Below are 12,941 nucleotides of genomic sequence, written 5' to 3' on the forward strand. Positions count from 1 at the left end.
TTTTCCTATATCAAATTTTAACATTTCTTGAGGCATAGACCACATTGCGAATCCTGAAAGCTACAATGAATGAATGGATGTGTGAAAAACCTAACAGATAGTTACACATATATTTGGTCCTTGACATTCAATTATGGTCCCTCTGATAAAGCTAAACATGCAAGTATGTTATTATTAATTGTTAAAACGTTCCCACTCATACTACAAAAACATTTATCTATTAAAATGCAAAGTTCATGTTAAAATCCAAGGACAATATGAATGTTTGCTAAAAAGGAAGACATACAAAAATGTTCCAGAAGTTATTCTTAGACAATATGTGGCAAATTTTGAAGGTGTTATGGGGATTTGATGGACATCCAGGATGATATTTTCTTTACTTGATTCCATTTGAAAATCTAATTGGGCTCATATTTCAGAAACAATGACTATAATTTGGTAGATGAGAGTCAACTTGTGTTTTATTAACCTAAAGAAAACAAAATATCTCTGCTTTAGAAAATCCACAGCTTTTTTTTTCCCTGAAGATAATTCCACAGACCACTTTATCAGAATTTCCTGGGGCACTTTTTGAAATGCCAGTTCTTGGTCTTTTTGTCAAACCTACTGAATCAGAGTCTCTATGGTGATGTCTATAAATGTATGTTTTTAACAAGCACCCCAGGTGATCCCTATCCAAACGAAAGTTTGAGAACCACTTTGTGTTGGTTTTAAAGATCTTCATTAAGAGTTTTCTAACATCTTGCCAAAGTTTAAATCCTACAATGATACGAAATTTCACTTTTTAAATGAAACATATTTCTAACCTGTATTGCCCTATTTTTTGGTACAGACACATTTTATAGATTTGATTGTATTGTCTATGGGAAGTTAAAAGTGCTACAACTCTAAGGGGTTGTTACCCTAAGGGCCTATCTGTGATTGTCATCTTGTTCAGTAAATAAGAAATAATAACAATCATATCATCTTGGGAAGTAACATGAATTGTGGTGACCATTTCACCTTGACAGCAGAGTGTCTCCAGAGATTATTTTCTGAGAAAAGCATAATACCCAAAGCTGAATGTTATTCAAAGTTTTCAAAAGAAATAATTTCAGAACAGTATGTACATTGTAAGTCCAACAAAACTTGAGATGTTTATTTCTTTCAATTCTGATTATAGAATGTGTAAATGAGTGGAATGGAGAGGGATAGATTTTTTCCCCCTTCTTTAACACTTTAATCTTTCAGACTTTTATTTATTTTTTCTTTTTTTTCCCCTAGGAAGAGAATAACATTTGGAGGGGAGGTTTGGGAAGAGGGAACAAATACAGTGAAACTGCCAACTCTTCCAAAAAAGAGTTTTTTTTTTTATGATATAGGAGCCCGTCGGAGATTCAACAAAGGCAACTAAACTAATGACAAGAAGCAAAACAGCACTCGTCCCCTAAGAATGGCATTCAGTATTGACCTGCTAAGAAGATAAACGCCAAACACATTCATTGTCCCAGGGGCCAGTGTTCTTGCCCTGTGCTGATACAATCCGGAATCTGTTGGCACTGTTGGCCTTGCGTCGTGCACCGCCTCTGTGAGAGGACCCGGATGAGTGAGGCGGAGTGTGTCGTCACACTGTGCACTCAGACATGCCCGGGCTGGGTAACTTCTGCGCCAGGACTTTCCCATCCTTGTAAATCAGATCCCAGCTTTTGCTGGGGCAACAAAAAAGTGTTTTTTTGGCATATAAATGTAAATTATTGCATGCCCTCTGGAACAGAATAATAATTGGTTGATTTACCAGGTAGGCACAGTTCTCTGAGAAAATTTGAAAGTGGGGGATGGTTTTAATGGGGTAGAGAGGTTAGCTTTTACTGAGAGGTTGGTTATTCACATACAGTTAAAATAAGAAGTGATTAGCACTATCTATCACAACTTTCTGGGTAGAAATTACCATCAATGCCTAGAAGCACACTGGAGTGAGAAGAGGACAGAGAAAACATTCTGCACACTTGTATAATACCTAATCCCTTCATATCCTATTGTGGTTCAAATAAAAGTATTTGATTTATACCAGCAGAGCTGACACACCTATGTATATACATTTCTACTGTTGTTATTGCTGTGTGTTTAAATACTTAGCAGGCATCCAGAGGAAACCAATGGAATGAACTGCTCTCTGATTTTAGGTTCATAGTCCTGAGAAATGATATTGCTAGGCTTGAACAGGAAGAAGTGTAGTCCTAAAAGCAATGTACTTGCCTGCAATTTTGATACCTGTGCAAATCTAAATGTTTCTCTCTTTTTTTCTTCTTCTTCTGTCTTCTCCAGGATTGTGCATCATACTAAATTTAGCCCTAAAGATGAACAGGTAAATACCTCAAGCACATGAAACCCTGATTTACCTTCGGTATGAGGCTAGCTCTGTCCCTATTATGGTACAGATGCAGTCATTCCAGAAAGCGCTAACTTGAACACTAATTCCATCAGCAGAGTAACAGAACCACAAAGTCCTCATCATCCTAGAAGTTGTGCTCAGGCTCCTTATTTGCCAAGCAACATTGGAATGGTAGATGCAAAATAATTTTAGTACAAGGTTTGTCCACAATTTCCTAGAAGCTAATGGAAGTTCTAATTGATTCTCTTTTCAGAAAAAAAGAGGATGCCATGATTATAGACCAATGAATGGAATTATTTGATGTATAATAAAGGCCTCACCAATTTACCACCAAAATAAAAATCTTACTTTCATATACACTCAGCAGGATTGAATTCATATTTTTTTGTCTTTTCTCCTAATTACACCCTCTGACACTTTTAGTAAATGAACGGGTTTTATCTATCTGCCTCCCTCCCTACAACTATAAATGTACATGTGTGTGGGAGGCCGAGGTGGAAGGATCCCTTGAGGCCACTCTTGCACTCTCACTCTGGGCATCATAGTGAGATCCCATCTCTACAAAAACTTTTCAAAAATTAGCTGAGGGTGGTGGTTGCATGCCTGTAGTCCTAGCTAGCTGGGAGGCTGAGGCAGGAAGATTACTTGGGCCCAGGAATTTAAGATTACAATGAGCTATGATCACACCTCTGCACTCCAGCCTATGCTCCAAAACAAGAACTTATCTCTAAAAAAATTAAAGTAAAATAAATGTACATATGCATATATAAATATATATGTCAGTTTTCATTATTTTATCATTAAACATTCTTAAATACAATTTTATTACTGTTCCTGAGAATCATTTGTTAGAACAGTTACTATTTAACATCTCTGTTCTGTCTATATATACATACATGTGTACAGTAATGTTATCTATCAGCTATTATGGATAATTAGATAAAATGGCATGCTTTCTGCATGAGCAATTAAACTTTTTCTAAAGTAAAATATTTGTTATTTACTTATCATAGCTCTAAAAATATATGCTGGGGTGCTTTTATAGATAAATCAATATTCTTGTTATTTCTCTTAGGATAACTTCTGTAGCAAGTGGTGAATGTTATAACCACCTCACTTTTCACAATTTATCATGAGAAAAAAATCCAGAAACATTAAAATGGTACATGCACAAAGGCATTCACTGCAGTATTGATTTCAGTAATGAAAATTTTGAAGCTGTCTAAATGCTCGACAACAGAGGGAAATAATTATGATTTATCATATTGAATAAATCAACCTCTAAAATATTTTTAAAATACTGACTTTGAAACTGGAGAGCAACAGAGAAAAGAAAGGTGCTGATGTTAAGTATTAGGAATAAAAAGGAACATGTAAAAGTATCTTATGTACGCAGAGTCAAAAACCTCACAATCCAGAAAAAGTAGTAGATTCATTATAACTCGTTGGTTTTTACAGCCTCTATTTCCATAACTCTTAGTCTATTATGCATATAATTAAAACTGTTTAAGAATATCAGGGCATTCATTATTGCAGTCTTTTATGGGACTATTGTGACATTTATTTAGCATACTGGAACCAAATATCTTCTTTTGCAGATGCAATTCTTTTCATCAAATGCAGTTTTAATATATGAAGTTACACTTTTCTCTTTCAGCTCGGGCCGTCATGCTTAGCAGCAGATCTTCTTGCTTTGGGAGAGCCAGTATCGCTGCCCGATATCCCCACCCTTAGTTCCGACTCATAGTGATTTCAAGGTATCTAGGGGAAAAAAATACAAATACTTGGTACCAGTGTTAGTTTTCTATTGCTGCATAACAAACCACCACATAGTTAGCAGCTTAAAACAAAGCAAATTTACAATCTCCCAGTTTCCCAGGTCAGGAGTTTGGGCATGGGTCGGCTGGTCCTCTGCCCAGGGTCTCTTCAGACTGAAGTCAAGGTATGCGTTCCATTTCACCTGGGTCTAGCAAACTCATTCAGATGCCCAGAAGAATTCTGTTCCTTGTCGTTGTAGGACTGAAGTCCCCACTTGCTGGTCAGGCTAGGGGTTCATTTTAGCTCCTAGAGGAGCCACATAGCCTTCTCTTTGCTTTTCAAGGTCAGCAGGAGGAATTCTCCCTACTCCACTGTGTTGAAATCTTATATAACATAATGTCTTCATGAGAGTGACTATGCCGCCACCTGGCTCATATAGCTAACCTAATCATCGGATTCACTGAAGGGGAGAGGACTACACATGGCATGCACTCCAGCAGGTGGGAATCTTGGGGGCTGTCTCAGAATTCTGCTTACCATGATGCTCCTAACTAGGCTAAATATAGAATTGAAAAAATTAAGAAATTACTTTCTAAAAAAAAAAAGAAATAAAGTATTATGTGAGGTATAAATTACATACATCAGGAAATTTAGTATAGTCTCTTGATTCCGATAGAGAAAAAAGGAAGGGAAAGGTAGAATATTCTTTAATGCAGAGGTGCAACATATTTCGTGATTGCAGGAGGGACAATGTTCTCTCGGGTGAAAGCTAAGTCATGCAATGATATATTTGATTTTTATGGTGGTTTTTTTTCTATTAAAGGCATTAAATTGATAAAGAGCTGGCATCTTATTAAGAAATAAATTGTTATTCTCTATTCAATATGCTAGTTTGTAGTCTGCTTGCATTTCTGCATAGGTGAGTGTTTTGGTTCAGGTTTATCTCCAGGGTGGCTTCTGCAAAATATGGCAGATGTTACGGTAATTAAGGGTGCACCCAAACTAAAATGCATTCTGCTTCCTTCATCTCTACTACACACATGATTGTGTTAATATTTACCTGGTAGCCTATATAGTTTGAAAGCATGCCAAGTTTGTCAGCCCCATGGGTACACTCATCAAACAGGTAGTTATCTACTCTCTTCCATTGTATAGACGAAGTCAGGACAACTGATAGGTTAACTGCTTTTTCCAAGACTTCAAGACTAATTACTGATGTAACTGGGATTGTAAGTCAGCCTCTAATTATTTGCCTGTGTATCCACAGCCAACATAAGGAGGTGAGCACTATAGGACAGGTTTGAGTTGCAAAAGTGTTCTGAAAAAAACTGAGGTAATGATATGAAACTCTCACTTCATTTTCCCACTGGCATTTCTTTGGAGAAAACAGGTAATACCATTAACTCTTGTCCTCAATGAATCTACTGGGTCTTTAGACACAAACAGACACATGGATGCTTAATGTTCCCAGCTGTCAAATTTACTGTGTTCATCTCCATTTAGGAACATAATTTAGCAAACCCATTCTAGAAGTGACTGAATAGTTTTTCCTAGTTGATCTCTTCCAAAGACAGCAGACCAAAACTCTCCACCCTGTGAGCACTGCAACATCATCTAGGATAATTACTTAACTCTTTGTGGGTTTCTAACAAGCACCCTTCACATTGAAACACAGATTTTATACCCTTTCAGCTCATCTCTCTGCTAAGGGAATCAGCCTAATTCCCTGCTGGGACTCACTAGCACCAAATAAATATTCTTGGAAGTTATCATTTTCTTATTTATTTATGCTACAGCACACAAAGCTTTTCTCCTTTGTCAGGTGCTTCTGTTTTCCAACTTCAAACCAAAGCAGAGTTCTTCAGATAAAGGGAAAATTAGTTTCCTTCTAGGAGTTAATCAATACCTTCTCAAAATGTCTCTTTTGCAGTGTGACTGGCATTCACCTTTTCATTTCCACATTTCCATAGTTTTTTAATGCTCTTGATTTTAGATGGTAGACACCTGTGCTCTGATTTGTTTTTAAAGGTCTCATTTTTTCATTCCTTCCAATAAGTTCTTTCAAATAATCTCAAAAAGAATGCCTACTATCTTAACATATTAAATATTAATATAACAATTGATCTACAGACATCAGGTCTTCACTATTCACTTCCAGACATATCCTATGTAATAGCAAACAAATTTTGTTATCCCATCTTAGTCCATTCTGGCTGCTTTAACAGAATACCACATACTGGGTGGCTCACAAACAACAAAACTTTGTTGCCTACAGTTCTGGAGGCTGAGAAGTCCAAGGTCAAGGTCAAGGCACGGGCAGACTCAATATTTGGTGAGGGCCTCTTTCTCGTTGCTAGGCAGCCGTCTTCTCCCTGTGCCCTCACATGGAGGAAAGGGTGAGGCAGCTGCCCACGGCCTCTTTGATAAGGGCAATAATCCTGTCCATGAGGGCTCCACCCTGGTGACCTCATTCCCTCTCAAAGACCCCACACCCTAATGCCACCACATTGGTAATTGGGTTTCAACATATGAATTTTAGTGGGGCACACACATTCAGACCACAGCATATCCAATCCCCTCTGAGTACTGAACCCATTGCTTCGGGGTATTTTCTACAGATTGCTTCAATCAGAGTAAGGAAAGAGAAGCTTTACAGGTGACAGTACTTTAACCCAGCCCTGGCCCACCCCCATTCACTCCTCTTCCTTGTGACCCCATGGCCTCTCCCCAGAGGAGCCTGTGCCAGCTCCAGAGACTACAGCTCCTCACTCATCTCTCCATCTTCTTGTTGCTCCGATCTCGCAAAGGCGTGTGAAGGATGAAGCCTTTCTAATCAATATTTTTCTGCCTTATGACAAGAATAATGCTTTCCTCCTAGTCTCACAAAACACTCTGTTGAAAGAATCCACATTTAAGAATATCATTCCTTCCAGGCAAGATCCTGGAATTAAACTGGAATTCTAGAAGAAAGACTAAATTCATAGGAATCCATTTATTTTGGGGATGTCATGTTGACAAAATAGATGATATCAGGGAGGGGTCAGCAGGTCATTATAGCAATTGCGAAGTCACTATATAAATCATAAAAGATATTTTACAAATTACATTCAGGTTTTCAAAGCACTTTCATATATATGTATTATTACTTTAGGGATTGACTATAATTTGTTGAGGTAACCAAGGAAACTTTTAGAATCATGTTTACTTATTTAGTACACAAAGGTTAAATGATTAACCAATGTGGCCCAGCTAGTTATTAGAATATGGGCTAGAATCAAAATATAGGTCCTGACACAGTCAAGTTTGGACTCAAGTAGATTTTGAGGGGTCGAGACACATCTCACAGGTAGTGGGAACATTGAAATCAAAAGGAGGCCTTGCCTTGAATTGTTTATTCATTTGAACCTTGTAGATAAAAAATAAAATTTCCAGGAAATTGAACTCTTTCCAAATATTGAAATATCATTTTTCTTTAAGTATTTTGTATAATTCCGCTGTATCATGTAAGTTCACCAAAAAAACGTTGACATTATTGCCTCTGTTGTTTTCTCCCAGGCCCTCTTGCAGGTGTGAAGAAAGTGCTTGTAGAGACAGATAGTCCTGGAATATCTTCACCACTTTTCACAATTAACCCACCTCTTGTTACCATTCATCCTTCAGAACAGTATGGCTTTTCAGCACTTTGAAAGGTTTTTGCTGTTTCTTAACTCAAATGCTTCACATGCAGATACACTTAGATTACCTTAGCATTTAATCTTTGAACAAAGCAGTAAACCACCATTCCCCATGACATTGTAATAGGGAGGAAAATGTGTTTGTTTCCTATCTAACTGCTTTCAAACTCTGAGGATCTCTGGATTCAGTCAATATCCAGGCCTCAAATATGCATTTATTGTATTTATCATATTTACTGCATTTGTATTCATTGCAATAGTTTTCTACTGTTTCTTCCTTGCTCTAACTTTTCTTCCCTTCCCCTCCAAACATAATTTAGAGTAATCCTATATTTTTCTTTCAGATATACTTTCTTTATATTTTTAAATAAATTTTATTATATATATTTGAGGTTTACAACATGATGTTAGAGAATATATAAAGATACATAGATACATGTAGATGGTACAATAATTACTACAGTGAAGCCCATTAATTTATCTATCATCTCACATAGTTACCTCTTTGTGTGTGACAAGAACAGCCAAAATCTACTTATTTAACAAAAGTCCCTAATATAACATGGGGCTTCCTAAACAAATTAAAAGCAGAACTGCCACCACATGACCCAGCAATCCCTCTTCTGAGTATATACTCAAAGGAAAGGAAATCACCAGCTCGTAAAGACATCTGCACTCCCATGTTTACTGTAGTCTTATTCACAGTAGCCAAGATACGGAAACAACCTGGGTGTCCATCAATGGGCAAATGGAGAAAGAAACTAAAATTATATATATGTATATAAAACATATATAACATGTGTGCATATCTATAATGTAATATTATTCAGCCTTGTAAAAGGAAGAGATCCTGCCACTTGCCACAGCATGTATTAACCTGGTGGATATTATGCTAAGTGAAATAAGCTGGACACACATACACATTCTTAACAAGGACCCATCTCTTCTCCTAACCTGTCTCCCAGCTAAAAATTCTTCAGCAGACTTCATTGATTAGAAAATAAAACCCTCAACATTTAGATATTTAGCTTCTCATTAGGCACAGCTGATTCTCATTATTCATGGTAGGTGTGTTTCAAAAGTCACCACGAGCCAGCCACGGTGGCTCATGCCTCTAATCCCAGTGACTTGGGAGCCTGAGGCAGTCAGATGGCTTGCGGCCAGGAGTTTGAGATCAACCTGGGCAATGTAAAACGAAATAAATAAATATAAAGTCACCATGAACACTGGATTATTGAGACATATATTGAGACGTTGTTTCTAGGGGAGATCTAGGGTTGGGTTCCTACAAGCCTCTGGTCACAACATTTTTGTCAACCAATCAATAATAACCTTGTTTTACGTGTGTTTCTGTTTAAAGATACCTTCTTATATATATATATATATAGATATAGTTGATTCATAAACATTAGGTTCACATCTATCAACGTTATAACCACGTTCTCTCCACAAGTCACACCGTATCCTCTCGCACTTAGGAGCACTGCACAGCAATTCAACACCACCTATACTTGGGGGCCATTTTAAATACCACGATCACCAACAAAAAGTACAAAAATGAAAAAAAAAAATGTGGCACTGAATAGACTGCTAAAAGGACGCTTGTTTACAGCAGAGCACTGAAACAAGAAGACACAGTGCCACCCGGCTCCCCCTCAGCTGGAGAGGCGTGCATAGGGGACTGCCATGCACATGTCCGCAGATGACAGTAGAAGCACTAAAGGAGTGTTGGTTTGGGGGTTACAAATAAATTCTAGGCAGTAGGTGAATTTTCAAATATATAATTCTTGAATAATGAAGATAAACTGAATTTTTTTTATGGTCTCAACTTAATTCCACTTTCATCCATGCTAAAATAAAGAGCCATATTCTATCAATAACAGAGGCTTGAGTAGTTCCAGAGCTCAGTTTGTGTTCTCCAAACTATAATTTTTGGTTTTTAATTCTTTGCCTTTGGTGAAATCATTCCTATATTTGTTCATTCATATAGTTTTCTGTGGTTAAACTCAATTAAAATCAGTATCTCCTCTGCAAAAGTACTAATGCTGGTGGTACAATAGACCACCATTACAAAAGATGTCACATTTTCTTGGAGTTCAAGATTATCCACGTATAAATATGACCAATCCACTCCCCACCTCCATCCTGGAAACATAAGTGAAAGCTCTACGAAGGTAAGAACTGTCTCTTGCACTTCTTTACATCCTTAGTAGCTTGCCCAGAACCCAGCACATAGAAGGGCTCGATAAATGTTTGCTAAACCGAATTCAACTGAATTTGATTTGATTCAGAGTGAGATATATTGCTATTTCTTATGTACCCCTGTAAAAATTCTCTATCACTGATGAAATTTTGTATGCCACGTGCAATAAAATGTCCTGTTAAAAAATGGAGAAAAGCTTGCAACGGTCAGGGGGTACCATAGAGTACAAAGCATGTAACAAGCAGGGCAAGGAGAAAAGTAAGAATAGAGGCAGCAACCTGGTTAGAGGGCTGCTAGGTGATTTAATTTGACACTTTTGCATTATACATATCAGGGTGCCCTGATGTGCGAGTTGACGTATGACTATTCAGGGTGGGCTAAGCCAGCTCCCCTTGGCACTGCACAGAAGCCTGATGAGCTCTCTTCTTTCATAACTCAGAAAGATGACAAAACACTAGAAAACTTGGGGACATTCAGAAACAAACACAAGTAGGTCGGCAGAGTATTCCAAAATATTATCTTAATTATTGTGATGTAATTATAGCCAATGTAATTCTTACCAAAAGAAGTAATAAAAATACTCCTTTATTTATCTCCAACTGTACTTAAATAATAGCACCAAGTCAAATTGTTATGTAGATTAAGTTCATTATACAATATTGTGTTAAGGAAGCTTCTAGAAAGCTAAATTAAAAATAAAATTAAAATTAAAAATAGGTATCTGCACCTAATTAATGGCTTAAGTTAAAGCTTCTTCAAGCTGAAAGGGTGAGATAGGGCCCTGGTCCACAAACTTAGGTAATCATCTTCATCAGCCTAGGAGTGTGTTGGACTACAGATTTTTCCCCCTGTGGATATTCTAAAATTCTGATTCAGTAGATCTGAAAGTTTTCATGCTCTTGTTAATACTGGACACCACTGGGCAAGACGAATTTTCTCACTGTTTTCATCTATGAAAATATAATTTCTTTGGGATTTTTATTTGAAATGTATTTCTTGAGGTACATACTTTATTTTATGGAAAATGGAGACAATAGGAGAGACTTACTATTATTTGTTATAAATAAAACAACCACCTTCAGTGTACAGACCCTAGAGATTTCATACACTCAGTTTCAGTAACATTTCTCAAGAAAAAACAAAAATAATTGCAAACTCTATCTACAAATTACCCTTAAACAAATATATTTTTAGTCTATCTGTCATCTGTCTGTCTGGCTGTCTATCCACCTACTGACCTATCTCACCTATTCATCTAAAAATCCAAATCTTATTTGAATTGTCTTCCCTATGATGCTTCTTAAATAACTGCCATATAAAGCCATTTTACAAATGTTTGTGTTTCTTTTATTGATTGAACTCCTAAAATAAGAAAAATACCATTAGTGAGCTATCAATGTGAATTTATTACCTTCTGCACTATCCAAGTTACACTTGGTCCTTTTAATTATAGAGAGCTTAAGTTTGGTTACCTTACATAGAAAAATAATTTTATCCCAGAACACAATTTCCAAAGGAAATACACACACACACACACACACACACACACACCTCTATGACAGCAAAAATTCCTTCAGCCACCTTAACAGATTAGTCTTAATATGGGTGTGATACTTATCTCTCTAAGTGACACAGCTTTGGAAGTGAATTTTCCCAGAAATGAAGACAAGGGAATGAGTAAAAAGTACATCAGAGGGTATCTTATCTATACTAACCTAGAGCCTCATGCCATGAGGTTTGTCTGGAGTAATTATAATTTCTGTCCAGATCTTTCTTAATGGACATTATTCAGAGATAGGTAATGGATTGAATGTATGACCTTGTTTACACTAGTGAACTTGTTCTCCAGAGAAGAAAACTGATAACAGTCTTCTTTGTCATCAAAGGGTGAAGAAATGTGACAATCTGGGAACTAGTTTTAGGGCCCCATCTGCTAAACCAGAGAGAAATCAAGATTTTACAGTTCTATAAATATTTTAGTGTATCCCATCATTTATGAACTGTGGCAGCTATCATAAAATGTCTCTGACTTTTGTTACAACTGCATATAAGGCCAGAAAATTGCATCTCGTGGTAAACCATAAAAACCTAAGTAAAAGCACCATTCCTTTCAGTATATTCTAAAAATATACAACCTTTCTGTCAGTACATGGCAGGGCAGCTACCATCCCAGGATGCCTGTTTCTTTCTCATTTTTTTATCTGATCTTACCCTGGTCTTTTCAAGCCCTTTTGTATTTCAGTATCTTTTTATGTTTCATAAATAACAGCTATTGCCATATAACAGTGGAAATAGATTTTATTTTGTCATAACACACTGTAAGCAAGAGACTCGGATGATGATAATGCTGCCTTACAATAAGCCTTCATTTCTGACCCTGTGTCTAATTGCTCAAGACATGGTTCTTGTTTTGTGTCTACTGAGTTTCTTCTGAGTTTCTGAGATTGTGAATAAAATAGCTTAAATAAGAGGCAATCAGAAGGTTTAGAAGAGGCAGCTACTCCTTAGAAACTGTGCAGAAAAAATATGTATTAAGCTGAGTGAGATGAAAGTGGTGATTAGTAGATTGTTTCATCTTTGTATTCCATACACTCTTGTTCTGTGACTTTTTAAAATGTCGTATGACCCTTGTGATATTTTAACTCTTCGGTATGGTTTGATCCTTATGATGGCTTCAGTAACATGTGACAGCTGTGAGTGTCACACCACATTTCAAAGAGGAAAAGCGACTGACCTGGGCATATTTTCACCAGGTAGCAGAATGTTTCCTTTATTAGGCTATGGTTGGATAGGCTACTCAAGTTAATAAGGCAACAGATCCTAAGGCTCACAGCCATTTGTAGAAACCTGAGAGCATACACACCCTCATTGCACTCTGATATACAGGGGATGCTATAAAGATCGTATTTGGGGGGAGTAGGCTATAAAATTACTC

This window comes from Microcebus murinus, chromosome 15 (assembly GCF_040939455.1).
Source record: "Microcebus murinus isolate Inina chromosome 15, M.murinus_Inina_mat1.0, whole genome shotgun sequence".
Lineage (NCBI taxonomy): Eukaryota > Metazoa > Chordata > Mammalia > Primates > Cheirogaleidae > Microcebus > Microcebus murinus.